This window comes from Octopus sinensis, linkage group LG19 (genome assembly GCF_006345805.1).
Source record: "Octopus sinensis linkage group LG19, ASM634580v1, whole genome shotgun sequence".
Taxonomy (NCBI): Eukaryota; Metazoa; Mollusca; class Cephalopoda; order Octopoda; family Octopodidae; genus Octopus; species Octopus sinensis.
The window spans coordinates 22,733,628-22,741,127 of record NC_043015.1 but is presented as its reverse complement, the minus strand read 5'-3'; positions in this window follow the sequence as shown (position 1 = coordinate 22,741,127).

Sequence of the window (7,500 nt, the reverse complement as noted above, 5' to 3'; positions counted from 1 at the left end):
CTCTGTGTGCTTTGGCTTTCTTTCTTCTGCAATCGATATAAGGAAACACTGGGTCAGTATTGTAGCTGCTTACTCTGGCGAAAAAATTTCTGGGCCCATATCTATTTTAGAAACTATTACCAAAATATCAGAATTAAATCAGAAACTATTACCAAAATATCAGAATTAAATCAGAATCTGAAGCCCTGTAAACACATTAAAATAGCAGCCATTTATCAATTTCGAAAACAATCTTCATCCTAAAATTTCGCGATGAATTTGAATCGTTATTGCAATAACAATCTACAATTACCAAATACAATGCGTCTTAACAAATTCCGTTCACAATCCATATTTTCGGAACCCAACTCGAAATTCGGGTGTCTGTTCTTAATATTCTAATTTCCAAGTTCCATCTAAAAATATGTACCCCATCTCTCTCTTTTATAAACCAAACATCAATTCCCATCTTAGAATTTCAAAATCGAATAAGTATATAACAATACCAACCTACAAACTTATATGGGAATTTAAATCTCTATTCTCTAGATTTCAATGCAAATATCCCGCCTTTACCTTATAATGCTAATCCTTTCCATAAAAAATGCCAGATACTAAAACCCATTTCTTTTACTGCTAAGATTCATTCTTCAACCTGAAGTGCCAGTGAGAAAGTTCTTTCTTCAAATCACTAAATGAAAATATCCATCATAAATCTGACAATATTTTGTCCTCGTTTTCAGATACCAATCTCTAATATCCAAGATATACCCATATCAAAATGCAAAATTCCAATTATCATGTTAAAATTATATCAAATTACCATTATCCATCCAAAGTTTCATCTGAAATACTAATCCGTAAATGCTATACCAAGACAATAATATTCCGTCCTCTACTTAAGACTTCTTAACCTAAATTCCACTTGAAAATACACCTACCTGGCGAGGAGAGAATTGGAAAACACGCTGTTATATTAAGACGCATCCTTTTAAAATCCAACATCAATTGACACAATTGTCAACATTGCATCCTCTTCCAAGTTGCATAAAATACGTATTATCCAATAGATACTATCTATATAACCGTAAAAGATACCTGCATACAATGCTTCGCCTCCTGTATAATCATGAACTTACAATTATTCTCATCGTTAGGACGGTGAGCTGACAAATTCGTTAGGGTTCCCAAATAATTTTCTAACTCTATTTGTTTAGGATCTTTACATTTAGAGTTCAAATTTCGTCAACATCTTCTTTGCCCTCCAACAGAAATGGTATCAAATTAACAAATATACACTCAAATACTATGGTCGATGTAAACGAGTGAAGATTGTTGAAGCATCTTGATCTGGGAAAATCGTTAAAATATCGGTAACAAAAATTCTTTACTCCATTTATTTCGGCACCTTATGTTTCGATTTCAAATAACACTGAGGTCAACATTAATATCATCACTCCACTGATGTTGATAAAATATGTAACCATGAAGTCAATAGGCTAGAAAACTAACATCTCTCAACTATTTTTTACATTGTATCTAAATCTTTATTCATATTATTGTTCTGTTCTCAAATCCTCCACGAAGCAAATTTAACTTTGATATATCTTGAGACAACAAAATAGGTCTGATTATTTATTCACTTATTTAATAATAATAATAATAATAATAATAATAATAATAATAATAATAATAATAATAATAATAATAATAATAATAATAATAATAATAATAATAATAATAATAATAACTCTGAACAGTGACAGTGAATCCCTAAATGCTGGTGATGTAAAACTTTCGTGTGGCATTTTCCAGGGTGACTCACTGTCACCACTCCTCTTTTGTTTAGCCTTAATACCTCTCTCAAAGCTGCTCAATGACGCGCAGTACGGGTATAAAATGTTTGATAAAAATATAAATCATCTCGTTTACATGGAGGATTTAAAGCTTTTTGCAAAAAATGATCAACAACTCAAGGGCTTACTAGCGATAGTCAAACAATTCAGTGACGACATCAGAGTGCAATTCGGCCTCGATAAATGTGCAAAGACTACCTTTATCAAAGGAAAAATGACAGAAACATCTAACGTTAACCTTGACCAACAGAATGTCATAAAAGAACTAGACCCAGCGGAGAGCTACAAGTACCTAGGGGTAATTGAAGGGAACGGAATAAGGCATTCAGAGATGAAGGAAAGGATCAGGAGAGAATGCTATCGAAGAGTGAGAGCAATACTCAAGACAGAGCTGAATGCAAGAAACAGGATCGAAGCGAACAATGCATTAGCTATACCAGTCGTGACTTACAGTTTCAATATTGTTAACTGGTCAATTACTGAAATATGTCAGCTCGACAGAAAAATAAGGAGACTGTTGACAATGCATAGAATGCACCACCCTAAGGCAGATACAGAACGACTCTATCTGCCAAGAAAAGAGGGAGGCCGTGGTCTTTTGCAACTGGCAATAACAATGAAGATTGCTACAATTGGCCTAGACACCTACCTGAAAAACTCTGAGGACTGGATGTTAAAACTTGTCTCAAAACATGAAAACAAGAAAGCATCATACTCAGTCACAAAACAGGCAAAGGAATATCTAAGTGAATTCCGAATACAACCAATTTCGGAATTAGAGATAGATATACAAGAAACAAGCACAGAAAAAGCTAGGCGCATGAAAACCCGTGCCAAAACTGCGGCCTTAGATATTCTGAATAATAAATGGCAAGAAAAACCTCTCTATGGCAAATACCCAAAGAGAGCGAATAATGCAGATATCGACAAAGCCCCGACCCATCAATGGCTAATGGCCTCTGGCTTAAAATCTGAAACAGAGGGGTTTATCATAGCAGCTCAAGATCAATGCCTACCAACAAGAAACTACCAGGCCAACATATTAAAGATCAGAAGCAGTCCAACGTGTCGTGTATGCAAGCAACAAAATGAAACCATTGACCATGTTGTCTCCAAATGCAGTCTTCTAGCCTACAGAGTACCTCAACAGGCATGATAGAGCTGCACAATATATTCACTGGGTAATTTGCAAAAACCTGGATTTGCCCCATGAAAAAAACTGGCGGGAACACAATCCACATCCAGTGCTTGAAAATGACCACATCTCACTCCTCTGGAACTTCACCATTCAAACTGTCAAGAAGATAGATGCAAATAGGCCAGACATCATATTGAAAGACTTCAGACAAAGAACATGCCTCATCATTGATATGACTGTCCCAATCGATATAAACGTATCTGTCAAGACCTACCAAAAATTGAGCAAATATAAAGATCTTCAAATAGAAATCAGCAAAATGTGGAAGCTGAAGACTAAAACAATACCTGTTGTCATAGGTACCCTGGGAATGATAGCGAAAGGGACTGATTGCTCCTAACTCAGATACCAGGAAATCCCCAAATGGCAGAAATTCAAAAGATAGTGCTCATGGGAACTGCTCATATCCTACGCAAAATATTCTCTATGTAATCCCAAGGTTTAAAACAAACTTTTTCTGTTATTTTTTACTTATTTTTTTTTAAATTTTATTTTTATGTATTAGACATTCATTGTACAACACCCTTCCCCCCCAAAAAAATATATATGGCACAGAACTTCCAACCTGTTGTCTCTTGAGGTCTCTGGGTGAGACTTGGAGCCAACTTGTACAGACATAAAGCAAAAGTCAAACATTGAATAATAATAATAATAATAATAATTGTTATTACTATTATTATTTCTATTATTATTATTATTGTTATTATTATTATTATTATTATTATTATTATTATTATTATTATTATTATTATTATTGTTATTATTGTTATTTTTATTATTATTATTATTATTATTATTATTATTATTATTATTATTATTATTATTATTATTATTATTATTATTATGATATTCAACATCATCATCGTTATCATCATCTTCATCATCATCATCATTATATAAGCAGTACTTTTATACAGTGTGTCTATAACGCAGATGTGAACAAAAGGTTGCTGATTTTTAGCTATAGACACTTCCAAATAATTTTTAAACTTTTTTTTTTCTTTCGTGTGAGTATGTGTGTGTTCGTGTTTGTGTGTGTGTGTTTGTCTGTCTGTCTGTCTTTTTTCCACTAATTTTGGCAAAGTTAAATATATTTAAATCACATTTCTATTTCCGTACATTTATGATTATACTCGAAGTAACCTACAAGTTCTCACATTATCAAATATTCAAATATTATCAGTATTCTTTATAACCAATATAATGCAGACTTATAAATTGACAAAGGAAGGAGAACATTTCTTATTAATCACAGATACTTCCTATATAGCGTGTGGCCTTTAATTTGTAATGATTATTTTAATGCTGAGAAAACAAGAAATACATGAATTATCTTACGGGATAAATATTATTATATTGCTGCCTATATTAACACTGAAGGTTAACAAAATGACCGAAGATGGCTAATATCGACAAACCTCTTGGGTCTGAACACCGATGAAAAATTAATTGAAATCTACGATGAAAACTTCTAGAAGCGTGTCTCGATTAATTGAATATGATATTGTCTGTGTCCAGCTGGTATGTTATAAGGCAATACTTTCTATGAATTTGCTCACCAGGACTGCCATTATGACAGCTACCACTCGGTTACCTATAGCGCTAAAAACATCATCATCATCGACAGCAACACCAACACCACGACGGCAACAACAAACAGCAGCACAGTCAGTTTCCTCTAATGATAAGTTTGAGTAATGCAATCACCTTTGATTGTTTCTTCTTGATTACAGCGGGATATGTGTATACAACACCACATACATAGATACAGACACACACACATACATACATACACATGGAATCAAATGCACACACAGACACACGCACACATATATATTGAGAGAGAAAGAGAGCGAGAGAGATGAGAGATTGAAAAATATATAGGTATATAGATATAGGAAGATATATAGAAACAAATATACACACACATCTGTCTCTCTACCACTCTCTCTCAAAACATTTATGTATATAAATACATACACACACACACACACACATATATATATATATATATATATTTATTTGACAATTATTTGACAGGTTTTATACAATCAAACGCTTAAAAGGTGACGCGCATGAAGTGTCCGCTGGCCGTTCGTCATCAATGTAAATTTACATACATAGAAACATACACGCATACCTCTAATTACACACACAAACAAGTTTATGTCCGAGGAACTATCAATCTATCTATCTATCTATATATCTATCTGTGTATATATATATATATATATATATATATATATATATATATATATATATGTATATATGAATATACGTATATATATGCATGTGTCTGCATCTCTGTATATATATATATATATATATATATATATATATATAATATATATATATATACAGAGATGCAGACACATGCATATATATACGTATATTCATATATACATATATATATATATATATATATATGTATATATATATATATATACAGATAGATATATAGATAGATAGATAGATTGATAGTTCCTCGGACATAAACTTGTTTGTGTGTGTAATTAGAGGTATGCGTGTATGTTTCTATGTATGTAAATTTACATTGATGACGAACGGCCAGCGGACACTTCATGCGCGTCACCTTTTAAGCGTTTGATTGTATAAAACCTGTCAAATAATTGTAAAGTGGACACAAGTAAACATACTATACGAAACTAGGCAACTTTGTGTATGTAAAAAGACAACGATAGTAATTAGTAGACATTCATTATCTAATTATTTGTTGTTGGTATGTATGTTGGTAAGGCAATTTCACCCAGAATATAAAGAAATTACTAAAATATATTGATTAATAATTTCTAGATCTCTGACACGAATATTACTCAAAGCTGCTACTGCTAAATACAGTTGTCATATGTTATAAAGCTACCACTAACTTACAGCCACTCTCCCTATTGAGAGTTATCGTTTCTTTGATTCTAGTAACTAACTTCTTCATTTTCGTTGTTTATGCGTTTTCACGTTTCATATCACGATTCGAACACTGACCCCACATCTACATTGAGATCGCCTTTTTGATATTTGTCTGTTCTCTAATATCACTTTTGCCCTTCCGTTCCTTTCGCTCTCTCCCATGTCTTTTATTTCTCCCCTCCTCTCACTCTGTCTAGCTATCTAGCACTGTCTCTCTCTCTCTCTCTCTCTTTTCTATCTACATGTATTTTATGAATTTATAATCATCTTCTTTTCCAGTTATCAGTTTATCTGTTATTCATTGCCTGCACCTTTATAATCCCAATCAATTAAATTCGATATGTACAATGAAAACATTACTCCATTGAAGAGTCCTTCTTAAAATTTTACACGATTCGTCTTCTTCAAGAATAAATCAACTTGTTTCAAATTTGAAGCTGATCAATGTCACGCTCTGCAGGCGTAACGATCAATAGTTGTTACGAAGATAAGTGATTGTTTCTACATTTAATTTCGGATATAGTGATATAGGAGAAACTAGTATAATTCTTCAATAGCTAAGATCAAGATCAAAACATATATTGCATTCTTGTAGAGAAAGAAGAGAGGGAGGGTATTCGACAGAAGGAGATGACAGAGCTAATAAAATGTGTCAACTCCTACATTCGAGTGACATGAAGTTACTGATACGAGAAAAGCAAGTCAAGTGGACACCATAGACATTCAATTTTGCTTTGTCAGATGGTAGCAATTCTATTTTCATAGAATTTAGAAATATATCTTCTGAATCATTTGCGTGTAAGCCTATTGGTATCTGTAACAGATGAGTAGATTCCCAATAGAAATTGCTTGGCCTTAGTGGTCACTCCTATGTAGGTATCTATTGAAACTAAAGGTTGAGAGAATGAATATATTGGGATAGGTCCCTAGCCATGACTGTTATATTTTTGCGATGTTGGTGATGATAGTAATAGTGCGAGAAAATATATGTTGTGGGGGTGGCTCTTATTGGAAATAAGATAATCCTTTAAAGAATGTGATAGGAATGTTAGGTGAGGAGAGGTGTCATCTATGGAGTACATTATTTAGGGGAATCGAAAGGAACATTCGTAAAAATGGAGAGTTTGTGGTCTGAAACGTTCAGGTTTCCGGTTGAAGAACTTGGTAACTCTAGATGCACTAGTGCACACGTTGTTCGCGTCAAGTCTTTTGTAAAGGATTTAAATAGTTGGTGCAGCAAAAAGTTGATTTTAATTTGGCTGGTAAATCAGAAAGATGTCTTCTTATCGACTCACAATTATTAAGAATTTTCCGAAAACCAAATAATATTTTATCGCTCGTAGGGAACCGCTTTAGCAAGGGACAAAAATTTGTCTGACATCTGTGAGGCGAGCATCTTTCAGAGACCTGCTAGACACTGCTGAGTTTTGGAATGGACTTTCAGCATTTGCAAGACTGAATAAATACAGTCTAGTTTGCAGGTGGTGTAGGTGAGATTTTATCTGCAGTTGTCGGTGATTTTATTTCGTGACACTCATTAAA